General features: G+C 38.6%; 1 protein-coding gene across 5 annotated transcripts in view; it reads left to right on the forward strand.

The window, feature by feature from the left end:
- The window catches only part of col8a2 (collagen, type VIII, alpha 2), a 173707-nt gene that overhangs the window by 88118 nt on the left and 71335 nt on the right, over positions 1 to 14254 (forward strand). The window lies entirely within an intron of this gene.

Raw genomic sequence — 14254 nt, forward strand, 5'->3', positions numbered from 1 at the left:
CTTTCCTCATTCCTGAAGAAGGGCTTATGCCCGGAACGTCGATTCTCCTGTTCCCTAGATGCTGCCTGACCTGCTGCGCTTTTCCAGCAACACATTTTCAGCTCTTGTCTGTTTATCTGGTAACATTTATAAAACATAATTTTACATGAGATGTTGTTTCACAACATTGTTCACTAGCACCAGTCATGAGGTCAGAAATTGTAACATAACTTTCTTAAAAATCAGAAGGATATTATTTGGATTATTCTAGTCTTGTCAACAGGTATTACACCATTTCCAAAATTTGACTCCCCTCAACTATTTGCAGGGGGTGTCCAGTTGCAATGACTTGAGGTTCGTGCCCCATATACTGTCATTCCTCCGCCATCCAAAGTACCAAAACATTTCAACTCTCTGTCTTGAACAAATGAACAATTCCTGGAGCAAACATTTCACAGTGCCTAGAGTACTGTTCTATGAAACATGGTGCATTTTCTATTACATATCTTTGAGCGCAATAACAAAGGAAGCTGAAACCCTGGGAGACTGCCAGTAGCAATTTAAGATTCCACCCATCTTCTATAAAGCCTAGAGTGTTATCTCTTGAATAGTAATGTGTTTGTGATGCACCATTAACTTGCCAGTGGTTGCAGGGGCTCATTGTTTAGCTTCTCTTGTGTGGAGCTTTGCAGGTATGACTGGTCCACTGAGCTCAGATGGGGCCTTAATTATTTGTTCAAGAATATATTCCAATGCCAGGAATTAGGAGCTTCACTTACTGCCAAGAAAAAATGACACATTGTTATGAGCCAACCCCCCTCAAAGTATCTTAAGAAGGTAATCTAGACCCTAACTTTTCTTATTTTAAAAGGCAAGTGTAAGACATTATGTTCCGGATTCAATTTGATTTGTCAAACTACCAGGCTTGAAGCAAAACAAATTTTATTTTTAATTTCTAGTCAAAATACAGACGAAATAAGAATAAACAAAAAGATTGGCTTAATTGTAACTCTATTGAAATTCTTAACACGATAATGTATATTAATTACATTGAGTAACTATTCTGAGATAGTAACATTACCGTAAATACACCCTTGGCACAGGTGAATTCAGTAAAATAGGTCATCTCACATGCAATGCTTCTCCAGGCCAAGATGAAAGAATTTCAAAAGAAAACTCTGAGAGAGAGAGAGAACTCAAGCTTTTTGCTGTAGCAGGAACAGATGTATAGCAGCTTCCAAAGCCCAACAGCTACTGAATGTTAAACGAAAATCCTGGTTCTTTGGGAGCTTGACCCCACCCATTCAGACTGCTTCTATTGTTCCAACTTGAAACAACACCAAGCCCTCACAAGCTGTTTACCTTATCGGCTTGGAACAGACTACTTGTTACCTCTGACTCAACCTCTCTTCATAGAAAATTAGGACAAAATACACCTCTTAAAGCCATTGTATCATCATAACATTTATTAATGAATACATCATAGCAATTCCTCACATTTTATTTATGCCACCGTACATCAGTGCTGCATCTCATACAAATAATGTAGTGTCATCCATCTTTCTGTCTTATGTATTCCGGGTACTTGGGGAATTCCTACTTTCTTCATTAAAGTAGTAAAATTCTAACAACATCTAGTGATTGGGATAATTTAATGATTAGAATTCAAAAAGTACATTTGTCTCTTCTCATGGTTTGTCATCGGAATAGCCCATAAGACACCTGGCCGTAAGAATTGAAAATCATTTTGTACTTTTTTTCGGATAATCCTCAAGGAATTGAACAGGCTCCTAGTTGGAGAAAATGACGACTGCAGATACTGGAGATAATCAACTAGGAGAAAGTGAGGACTACAGATGGTAGCATTCCAAGCTACTCCCCCCAAGCCCCACCCCCTCCCATTTATCTCTCAGCCTCCTTGCCCTACATGCCTCATTCCTGATGAAGGGCTTATGCCCGAAGTGTCGACTCTCCTGCTCCTCGGATGCTGCCTGACTGGCTGTGCTTTTCTAGCACCACACTCTTAGACTCTTACTTGGAAGCAAGTAGGTTCACAAGTCCTCCTTGCACCAGCTCCAAACCTCACCAATTCCTTTTGAAAATTTCACATCCCAGAGACTCAAGACCATGCATTCCTGAAGCATAATTTCTCCAACACCATGTCTCTAGCTCCTGCCTTTCTAGCTCTTGGCTGACTGAAAGTTTCAGGCTACAAAGTATGCAAATGTACAAAATAAAATGGAAACTTGCAGTTGATGTAATATGTTTAGGATATGAATCCCAGAGCACTTAACAATCAGATGAATATCTTATTGAATTCTCATAAATATGACGAATTCCCTTTTAAAGTATGTTGCAGATTTGACTTCATCAATGGTCTTCAACAATGGTTTGTGACAGAACATTTTACATTAGAAATCCATCCTTTACATGCAAACATCATCTCTACAGTTACTTAAACATATATCTTAACTTTGGTTTGGAATTTCATGTGGTTGTGACAGCTCCATGAAAACTCAGCAGACAGGCCAGGATCAAGAAGTCCTGTCCTCCTATTTACAACAGAGCCCATTTTTGACAGTAGGGGTAAGGGGACACAGCATGAATCACATGAAGGAAATTCAAATCAACAAGGCCATTTGAACTCTGAGTTCAAACATACCACACTTCTGCTGCATTAAAGCTTTAACTAAACTAAGGGGATATGACATTTTGCAGTAATTGTAAATGTGCTGAAAAAAATGGATATGGTCAGTAAAACTGTCAAGTTGCAAAGCTTATTTAAATACCCTACCCTTGCCTTTTCAGTGAAAGGTAAAGTAACTCAAGATATCAAGTTATTTAAATCTTCAGTCATTTAAAAAATGAAAAAAAAAACAGGTTGCATATTGTCTATGAGAGCTGAAAAATATCTGTCCCATAGTTACAGCAGCTTGTCATTTCCATAATCCTACAGGATATCATTGTAATATTATTAATGCTTGGTTGCTTCCACAATATATTATTAAACCTTGTGAGTTCATAGTTTGATTGAAAGCTCAAAGATGCTTTTAGATGATTATTTGTCTTCATTATGGATTTATGAATACAACTATTAGTTTTTATAAGGGATTATATTCCTATATGGATTTAAACATTTTGAACTGGCTTTCACAAATTGGATGTTTTTTATGTAATGAAATCTGTAATAACTACATAGCATTTCATTTTTTAAAATCTCAATATGGCTCTTGAGATTGCCTCATTGTAGATACTGGGCACATTAGTATAAAAGGTGTAAGAACAAAAAGTTGTGAATTGTGTCATGTGTTAGTTTTAAGATGGCATCGGGATGAGAAGGGGTCACAAGGTGGGTGGGTGGAGACCATGAGTTGTCATTAGGTTGCAGAGAAACCACAAGGGCTCATGGAGTGGGTAGGCAACATATGGGCTGGCGTGAGTTGGCATATGTGAAACATAGGGGGAGGAATGAGGAGTGAGACCTAGAGGGCTAATATTTAATTATAACAACACCAATGGCCATCTCTAACTACATCAAAGGAGGTAGGCTTAATTTTCTCACATACTCTCCTTTATTCATGTTCCCACCCAATACAAATTGAAGATCCTACCACGCAGGGAAGTTTCTTCTGAGGCGAGTGTGGTGAACCAACTCTCCCAACTCAGACTACCTCACTTGAAAGGGAAGGTCTGCACTTCTGTGTTTTGTTACTGTTTCACTAAGTTGTCAAAAACATTTATCATCATGCAAGCTGTTAACATTAGGTTCAATGTGAAAAAAAGCCCTATGTTCTCCTGTATCTTGTCATGACTGTAAATTATTAAGAACAGTCTAACTTGTTAAGATAATGGCAAGTTCCTTCGTACTTGATCTCTGTGATGTTATGGTGCACAGTTGAGAGATTTTTGGCTTCCAATTTATCTTATCCTTTAAAAAAAGAAAAGGTATATTTTGTCTAAACTCAAATTGTGCAAATGAATATTAAGGAAATATATTTCAGGTTACCCTCATTAGTTGAGAACACCTTTTGGTACATTTCCTTTGTCTTGACCTCACCTTCTATATTGTTCTGCTATTTTTTCAGACGATCCAGTGTATGAGGATTTTTTTGTATATACTACTAACTTAACTCTGGAATATTCAACAATAGAAAATAGCAGGAAACAATTTTGAGAAGGTATGTGAGAGAAACTGCAAAGGAAATGAAAACATGCCAAGGGTTCAGAGGACTGCTCCAGATCTGATCTTGAAGTGAACTGCACACCGTTGTGGTTGTTGGCGGTAATGTCCAAATATGTGCTAGAAACCTCTACAGCTGCAGTCCACTGTTAAAATAGACCTTCTTTGGGCTGTGTTGCCATTCCTTCTTCCCCAGGGTGGCTTCAGTTTCTCCTCTCTTTAATCTCATTTGGTTTGGAAAATAGCAGTTTCCAGATTTCAGTTGGTATCCTTGTCGAGTTCAACAAAGGGCTGAGGTCTCAGATCAGCCATAAAACTAAGAATAAGGTTTAACATTACTTCTCATCCAAATAGCTTGTGTTCATAAAAGAGTAATTATTTATATTGGGAAAATGGATGTTTTCGGTCAATGGTAAATAAATGCAGAGCCTAGCACTTTGTCTCTGCAACGTCCCTTTATTTATTTTATAGAACTTCCCATTAGCCTATGCTGAACTTAAAATCCAGGCTCTATATATGAATAGTCAATTATATCTAATTCACAATAACACTGATTTCCAAAACAGTATCGATAATTATATCTATATCAGTCAGATCTTATCTATTATTTAATTCTAGTTTAAGCTTGAAATTGATTCTATATATTGTTTGACTAATTGCAGGATTCATTGAAAATTAGAGAACATTTCGAAGTATTTGGTACTCTTAGTCATTCAAACTATTAACTAGAATTCACCTGGGCTACCAATTTCTATTTTCATTAATTATGATATTAATCATTATTTGTATATATAAATGCCAAAACACTATGGAATGTCATAAATCACTCATATTTATGCATTAGTGGAAGAACATTTGAAAATTGTCTTGATATGACAGCACTTTATGAAGGAAGGAAACTACTTGGTATGACCATTGGAAGATACATTTTCAGGTCAAATAAAATGGCAAATGCTGGAAATCAGAAATAAAAATATGAAATGCTGGGAAAATAAAAGTCAGTCAATATCTGTAGAAAGTCAGCTGTCCAGGTTGAATTGGAACTATCAAAATTACTCCTGCTCAGCATTTTAATACAAACAGAACAAAAGCAAGTAGAAGGGACATACACAGCCATACAACACACATAGATGTACATTCAGACACACACTTAAACCCATGCAGAAGCACATACACACATGCAAGCACACACAAAGATATGCACATGCATGCACACAAACATACACATGTAAACATAGACACACAGGCATGAAAAGATGCATATATTTGCTATTCCAACCCAGAGATATGCATATGCACATAGGCATTCATACATATGTACCTATACACAGTAATCACATGCAGAAACACGCTTTTCAAAAGAAAATTCTTCTGAATAATGCGTTTAAAAAAGAAATCGGAAACGATTAAATGCCTTAAGTGATATTAACACAAGATAATAAGAATAAACGTAACAAAATAAGTAAAAGATACAGAAATAACAGATGTATGAATAGCTAAGGTATTGGTGGGGGTGTTAGTGTGATGGCTAAGCCTGATCTGTAGAGGAAACAGGTAATGTTGAAAAAGTGGAATATGATGCATCAGGCTGAGAGAATAGCAGGCTGATGTAAAGTTGCAGACCTTGCTACAATGGTAGTGATCAAATACCAGGTCCCCAAATCCAAGCAATAATCCTTTTCATCTACCCATCCAAGTCTCTCTCAACATCAAAGACAAGATGGCAAAATGGTCAATGGTAAGTTATAAAGGTAAAGATAAAATGATTTAAAAATACGTTTCTTGGTCAGTATATATGGCAGACAAGATAAATATAGAGTATCACTCCATTTCAACCCAGTGACAGTATGCAAATATAGAACATATGAACATATGACATAGGATCAAAAGTAGACTATTCAAAAGACCCTTCATTTCTCTACATCACAATAATCTATCTAACTCTAGCTTAAAAAAATTCAGTGGCATTGCATCTGCCGCCTTCTAGGGCAGAGTCCCAACATCACACAACCCTCAGTGAAAAACAATTCTTCTCATCTCTGTCCTTAACGTATGCCCCATCATTTTAAAATGGTTCTCCCTAGTTCTGGACTGAATCACTGGATAACCATTGTTTCCAAGTTCATTTCTTCAAGCTATTCAGGATCTCATACACTTCAATCGCATACATCTTATGCTTATAGTTTTTGGTGGAAGTTAGCCCAGTTTGCCTAATATATCCTCACAAGACACCTCAGCTATTCCAGGCATCATTTAGTTAACCTTCCCTGCACTGTCTTGAATGCATTTCCATCCTTCTCTATGTAAGAAGACAAAAACTGCATACAGACTTCAGCACTTCACCAATGTCCTGTATAACTGAAGCAAACATTCTCCCTTTTACATTCAGTTCCTCTCATAATAAACAACACCATCTCATTAGCTTCTTGATTACCCTAACTTGTGTCACTCATGCACCAGAATGCTGAAATCGCTCTATACCACCAATTCTGCAGTGTTTTCCATTTAAGTAATATTCTGCATTTTTTATTCCTTATGCAAAAGTGAACTTCATATGTTCCCATCTTCCATTTAATAGATTTTTGCCAATTTAACTCAATCTATTTATGTCACTTTGACAACATTCTTATTAAAGCACATCAGATTATTAGGGGGCTTGACAGAATAGATGTGGAGGGATTTTCATCAACCCTCCCTGCCCTAGTTCAAACAATACACTTTCACCTGTTATATATCTGTCAATGTTCTCATACTGCTGCCCCTGTGAAATACCTCATTCATTTAACTCATGAGCAAACACTCCTTCCAGGTATTCATAAGTAACATATCTCATATTGCCCATTTTGTCCTTTAGAAAGTTATATTTTAACCCTAGCTATCCCCAATGACATAAACTTGAAGAAAAAGATCCTCCCTTTTGAAATCTGGCAAACAGTTCTAATTTGGAACATTTGGACTCACTTAAAAACAGCTGTGATGGGGTTTGACTGGTTTCTCTGCATTGACACATTAGTGTGAGACATTGTCAATAGCATCCACCTTATACACATTTGTCATATTCATAATATGTATCAGAATGTTTTCATTGTCACTATTATTGAAATGATCATCTCAAAAAATGAGTTTTAAAAGTACAGTTGCAACGTAATGATGAAGATATATGATTTTAAAACATTGTTCACTTTTGGATTAATTCTTCGGCCAAGCCCTGATTAATTGGTTGAAGGAAATCTATTTGTAGTCTGCATTTAAAGGAAACACATCGTTTATTTGGTGGGTGTCAGATGTTGAGCTCTTGTATAGCTGACACCACTGGATGACTCCTTGTAAATAATGAGTGATTTTGGGTAGGAGGTAATTTATTAAAATAAACACAATTCAGAGCTATGCAGGTTTTTATGTTGGGTGGCTCATAAAATACAATGTGCCTCTATTCTCAAAAACATTAACAGGGCATTGGCAAGTGGAAAGTATTCACTTATGTATGGGAGTCTCCTACCAGAGCAAAGCTACTAATCAATTTATTCCCAGTATTATGCTCTGAATGAGTTGTGGTTCTGTATGAATATTGTACAGGCACAATCATTGCCTGCTGGTAATTGACCTTAATTAGGGGACCCCACGTAAGTCTGTTGGTGTTGAGTGGTTAATTGGTTCACTCGACATTTTAAGTTTTATGGGGAATGGTTTTGATTTGGAATATTTGAACAAGGCAGCACTTTTAAAGAACAGCTTACTGTTACAACTGATAGGGAAAAGGCCAATGAGAGATGTGACTGCATGATTTCAGTTGATGAGAGAAGGGAGGAACATTGCTTGCTCAGAAATTCTATCCAATAGTTTCTCTTTATAATGTCCTGCGATGTCTCAGCAAAATAGAACCCACATGTTCACTTGTAGTTGAACATTTTTGCATTCCAGCTTTTGACAAATTTACTCAAACTTAGATCTTTACTTGTCACATCAATTAATCACTTCAACATTTCATTAGTTTTAAGATTGTTGCAAATGATAACCTGATGCTATCGTAGTTTTGTTTTTATAGACAAAAGCATTTATGATACCAAATGTTTATTGTTTAAATCCATTTATTGTTGAGAATCTCAGAGGAATTGAGTATGTCACTAAAATAGACTGAATATCACCCAAGTCAATTCTCCCATTCTCCCTTCTAAAAACTCCAGTTTGATCAGGAAGATCCACCTGTTGGCTGTTTCTCTCCACAGGGTGCTGCTGACCTGTTGAATCTTTCAGCTCTTCTTTTTCTCAATTTCAGACTTCCATCTTCTACAGCATTTCGCCACTTTATTAACCTTTACTAAATTTCAGTTTGATTAACATTGAGACTTTCAATTCACTTCCCATGTTCAACATTAATGGGTGTATTTTCTGCCACAAATTTGTTTTCCAGAGGATGGGTGGAAGCGACATTTTGCTTCCTCAGGAAGTGTTTTAAATGCAATTCTCTTCCAATTTCCAGACCAAGAAACTTCCAAAAAATAATTTGGAATACAATCACAGACTGTTACATCATTACAGCTGGTTTTGAATTGTTTTTGTTAACTGTAATCAAGAATAAAGAGTGAAAAATAATCTCTCACTTTTACTGCTTGCTGAGATGTATTTACAGTTGGCATTGTGTTGAAAGGTTTATGAAGGATTGCAAAGGTTTTTAACCAGATGCATAGGAAATTCAATTGCCAACAACACACACAGCTACGTGTGCTACCACATATAGTTTATAACAACTAATCCTGAAAAAAATGGAGCATATTTTGTTGTCTGCTTTCTAAAATCTCAATGATTTCTTGCAGTTCCACTGCAACATTTTACTTGACAAAACGTCAGGCCATTCACCATTTTGGCTAAGGTTGCTTTTTAAATAAAATGAGATTTGTTTGAAAACACTTTTGTTTCAAATCATAATGCCATGAACCTAATGCCCTTTCTTTTTCATGTCATTGCCAAAGTAGGAATGAAGTTAGCTGCACTTCTTACACAGAAGGCAGCAAGAGGCACTATCAGTTCATGTGCTAAAGCAAGGAGCTCAAACATCCAGAAAGCAGGTGCTCTGTAATGTGATGATATCTAATACAGAATGATTGAACATTTGCAAAGTTAAAACTGCTGGGTACATAAATGGTGATCTAATCGACTAGTTTAAGGCATATGTTGAAAATTTGGATGCTTTGTGCCATTGGGTTAATGGTTGGATCCATGCACCAATTCCAATATGGCCCTATTGTATTTAAGTGCAACATTTTCAAAATACTATGTACCTCTCAGCGTCAAGGCTGCTGTGTCTTTACAGATGGCAACTATTAATTCCAAATGAACAAAGAAATGACTGGAATTGTTAGTAATATTTTTAATGAGAACCAGTGCAAAAGAAATAATTCCAGGGCAGTGTCTCCCCCAGTTTCTGACCGTTCCAGACCTGGCACACCATCTCAAATGCCCAGCATAACTCTGACTATCGTGTTAAATCTCAATTTGTGATATGTTGTTTTAGAGATGGTGTGAAAAGCTTAGTTTCTTTAACCCCAGCTTGAAATGCTTTTTTTTAAAACATCTGTTCCACTAAATATAATCCATACCTATTTACCAACCAGAATCCAGCTGCTTCAAGCACAAATGTTAATTTTGTGGTTTTGAGACCCATTCCAGAGACTCAGGGTCCAGAATTCACTGGAGTAAACCAGCTTGCAGTGCAATTTTTAGTTTAGATGTTATTTGTTGAGATTTGGCTCAAAAGGATTTTGCCCTTTACCTTGCTGGAACTGCAATTTGCTGACAGCATGGTGAGAGCAATGGAGTAGTGAAATCCTTAATGAATGTTTGGACCAGCATTCCACCTCCTTAAACAATGAGGTTTGAAGACTGAAATAACAAACAGAAAAGCTAGAGAAATAGGTGTTGAATTAGATACCTCAATCGAACTGAAGAGAGGGAAGAGAGATTGGATGAAGATAAAACACAAAAAAAAAGGACAAGTAACATTTAAAAGGCTTCTGGATGGGTGTATAGACAGGAGGGGTAAGAGGAAAAAGGGCCAAGTGCTGGCAAATGGGACTACATTAATTTAGGATATCTGATCGGCATGAACAAGTTGGGCTGAAGGGTCTGTTTCCGTACTCAACATCTCTATGACTCTAAGATAAAAGAAAGAGGAAAGACTGAATTGACTTGGCTTATCTTCATTGGAATTCAGAAGAATGAGGGAGAGATCTCATAGAAACATATAAATTCTGATGGGACTGGACAGGCCAGGTGTGAGAAGAATATTCCCAATATTGGAGAATCCAGAACTAGGGTCACAGTCTAAGAACAAGGGTAAGCCATTCAGGACTGAGACTTAGAGCTAGGATGAACAGAGTTGTTGTCTCTGGTTTCTTGCCTGTGCCATATGCTAGTGAGGCGAGGAATAGGGAGAGAGAGGAGTTGAACACGTGGCTACAGGGATGGTGCAGGAGGGAGGGTTTTGGATTCTTGGATAATTGGGGCTCTTTCTGGGGTATGTGGGACCTCTACAAGCAGGATGGTCTTCATCTGAACCAGAGGGGTACCAATATCCTGGGGGGAAAATTCGCTAGGGCTATTGGGGTGGGTTTAAACTAATCCAGAAGGAGGATGGGAACCAAAGTGGTAGTTCGAGTATAGAAAAGATTGAGAGTAGGGAGGTCCAAAATCAAGTTTCAGGGATGCAAGATGGCATCGGCAAGCAAGACGTTGGTTTGAAGTATGCCTACTTCAACGCCAGGAGCATTCGGAATAAAGTGGGTGAACTTGCAGCATGGGTTGGTACCTGGGACTTCGATGTTGTGGCCATTTCGGAGACATGGATAGAGCAGAGACAGGAATGGTTGTTGCAGGTTCCAGGATTTAGATGAATCAGTAAGAACAGAGAAGATGGTAAAAGAGATGGTAAAAGGTGTGGCATTGTTGGTCAAGGACAGTATTACAGTTGCAGAAAGGATGTTTGGGAACTAGTCAACTGAGGTAGTATGGGCTGAGGTTAGAAACAGGAAAGGAGAGGTCACCGTGTTGGGAGCTTTCTATAGGCCTCCAAATAGTTCCAGAGATGTAGAGGAAAGGATAGCAAAGATGATTCTCAATAGGAGTGAGAGAGACAGGGCAGTTGTCACGGAGGACTTCAACTTTCCAAATATTGACTGGGAACACTATAGTATGAGTACTATAGATGGGTCAGTTTTTGTCCAGTGTGTGCAGGAGGGCTTCCTGACATAGTATGTAGACAGGCCAACAAGGGCCAAAGCCACATTAGATTTAGTACTGGGTAATGAGCCTGGCCAGGAGTTAGACTTGGAAGTAGGTGAGCACTTTGGTGATAGCGATCACAATTCTGTTATGTTTACTTTAGTGATAGAAAGGGATAGGTGTATACCACTAGGCAACAGTTACAGCTGGGGGAAAGGCAATTACGATGCAATTAGGCAAGATTTAGGAAGCATAGGATGGGGAAGGAAACTGCAGGGGATGGGCACTTTAGGAATGTGGAGCTTATTCAAGGAAAAGCTCCTGCGTGTCCTAGATAAGTATGTACCTGTCAGACAGGGAGGAAGTTGTAGAGCACGGGAGCCGTGGTTTATGAAGGAAGTGGAATCTCTGGTCAAGAGGAAGAAGAAGGCTTATGTTAGGATGAGATGTGAAGGCTCAGTTAGGGTGCTTGAGGGTTACAAGGTAGCCAGGAAAGACCTAAAGAGAGGGCTCAGAAAAGCCAGGAGGAACATGAGAAGTTGTTGGTGGATAGGATCAGGGTAAATCCTAAGGCTTTCTATAGGTATTTAAGGAATAAAAGAGTGACGAGAGTATGATTAGGGCCAATCAATGATAGTAGTGGGAAGTTATGTGTGGAGTCAGAGGAGATAGGGGAAGCACTAAATGAATACTTTTTGACAGTATTCACTCTAGAAAATGACAGTGTTGTTGAGGAGAATACTGAGATACAGTGTCCTAGACTAGGAGGGGTTGAGGTTCACAAGGAAGAGGTATTAGAAATCCTGCAGAGTATGAAAATAGATAAGCCCCCTGCGCCGGATGGGATTTATCCTAGGATCCTCTGGGAAGTCAGGGAGGAGATTGCCGAGCCTTTGACATTGATCTTTAAATCGTCATTGTCTACAGGAGTAGTGCCAGAAGACTGGAGGATAGCAAATGTGGTTCCCCTGTTCAAGAAGGGAAGTAGAGACAACCCTGGTAATTATAGACCAGTGAGCCTTACTTCAGTTGTTGGTAAAGTGTTGGAAAAGGTTATAAAAGATAGGATTTATAATCATCTAGAAAAGAATAATTTGATTAGGGATAGTCAGCATGGTTTTGTGAAGGGTAGGCCGTGCCTCACAAACCTTATTGAGTTCTTTGAGAAGGTGACCAAACAAGTAGATGAGAGTAAACCAGTTGATGTGGTGTATATGGATTTCAACAAAGCATTCGATAAGGTTCCCCACAGTAGGCTATTGTACAAAATGCGGAGGAATGGTATTGGGGGAGATATAGCAGTTTGGTTCAGTAATTAGCTTGCTGAAAGAAGACAGAGAGTAGTGGTTGATGGGAAATGTTCATCCTGGAGTCCAGTTACTAGTGGTGTACCACAAGGGTCAATGTTGGGTCCACTGCTGTTCGTCATTTTTATAAACGACCTGGATGAGGGTGTAGAAGGGTGGGTTAGTAAATTTGCAGACGACACTAAGGTCAGTGGATAGTGACGAAGGATGTTGTAGGTTACAGAGAGACATAGATATGCTGCAGAGCTGGGCTGAGAGGTGGCAAATGGAGTTTAATGCAGACAAGTGTGAGGTGATTCACTTTGGTCGGAGTAACCGGAATGCAAAGTACTGGGCTAATGGTAAGATTCTTGGTAGTGTAAATGAGCAGAGAGATCTCGGTGTCTAGGTACACAGATCTTTGAAAGTTGCCACCCAGGTTGACAGGGTTGTTAAGAAGACATACAGCGTTTTAGCTTTTATTAATAGAGGAATTGAGTTCTGGAACCATGAGGATATGCTGCAGCTGTACAAAACTCTGGTGCAGCCACACTTGGAGTATTGTGTACAGTTCTGGTCACCGCATTATAAGGAGGATGTGGAAGCTTTGGAAAAGGTGCAGAGGAGATTTACTAGGATGTTGCCTGGTATGGAGGGCAGGTCTTACGAGGAAAGGCTGAGGGACTTGAGGCTGTTTTCATTAGAGAGAAGAAGGTTAAGAGGTGACTTAATAGAGACATATAAGATAATCGGAGGGTTAGATAAGGTGGACAGGGAGAGCCTTTTTCCAAGTATGGTGATGGCGAGCAGGAGGGGGCATATCTTTAAATTGAGGGGTGATAGATATAGGACAGATGTCAGAGGTAGTATCTTTACTCAGAGTAGTAAGGGTATGGAATGCTTTGCCTGCAACGGTAGTAGATTCACCGACTTTAAGTACATTTAAGTCATCATTGGACAAGCATATGGACGTACATGGAATAGTGTAAATTAGATGGGCTTCAGATTGGTATGACAGGCCGGTGCAACATCGAGGGTCGAAGGGCCAGTACTGTGCTGTAATGTTCTATGTTCTATAAGGAAAAGTTGTGAACCTGTGGAATTCTTTTCCGCAGGACACTGTTGGGATCAGTCCATTAGATATATTCAAGAAGGAGCTGGACATGACTCTTGCAGCTAGAGTGATCAAGGGTTATGAGGGGAGGGTGAGATAGGAAACTGAGATTGCACAGATCATCCATTATCATGTTGAATGGTGGTGCAGGCCCAAAGGGCTGAATGGTCTACTCCTGCTCCTATTTTCTGTGTTTATATATTTAAGGGCAACTTGATAGTTAGAGCATAATTCTTTTAGAATCCAAAATAATTTATTGGCAAAAAAAAACCCAAAGGGTGATATACAAAAATACTTTCTATGCAATGAGTGGATAGGTTTTCAAATACACTGCCTTGGAGTCTGATAGTGGTAGTTCAACTGAAGCATTCAAAATGGAATTGAACTGTTATCTGTAAAGGAAGAATAAGCAGGATTATGTAGAGCGAGTTAGAAAAATGGTATTAAGTGAAACGTTCAATCAGACAGTCAGTGCAG

The sequence above is a fragment of the Chiloscyllium punctatum genome, chromosome 27 (assembly GCF_047496795.1).
Source record: "Chiloscyllium punctatum isolate Juve2018m chromosome 27, sChiPun1.3, whole genome shotgun sequence".
Classification (NCBI taxonomy): Eukaryota; Metazoa; Chordata; class Chondrichthyes; order Orectolobiformes; family Hemiscylliidae; genus Chiloscyllium; species Chiloscyllium punctatum.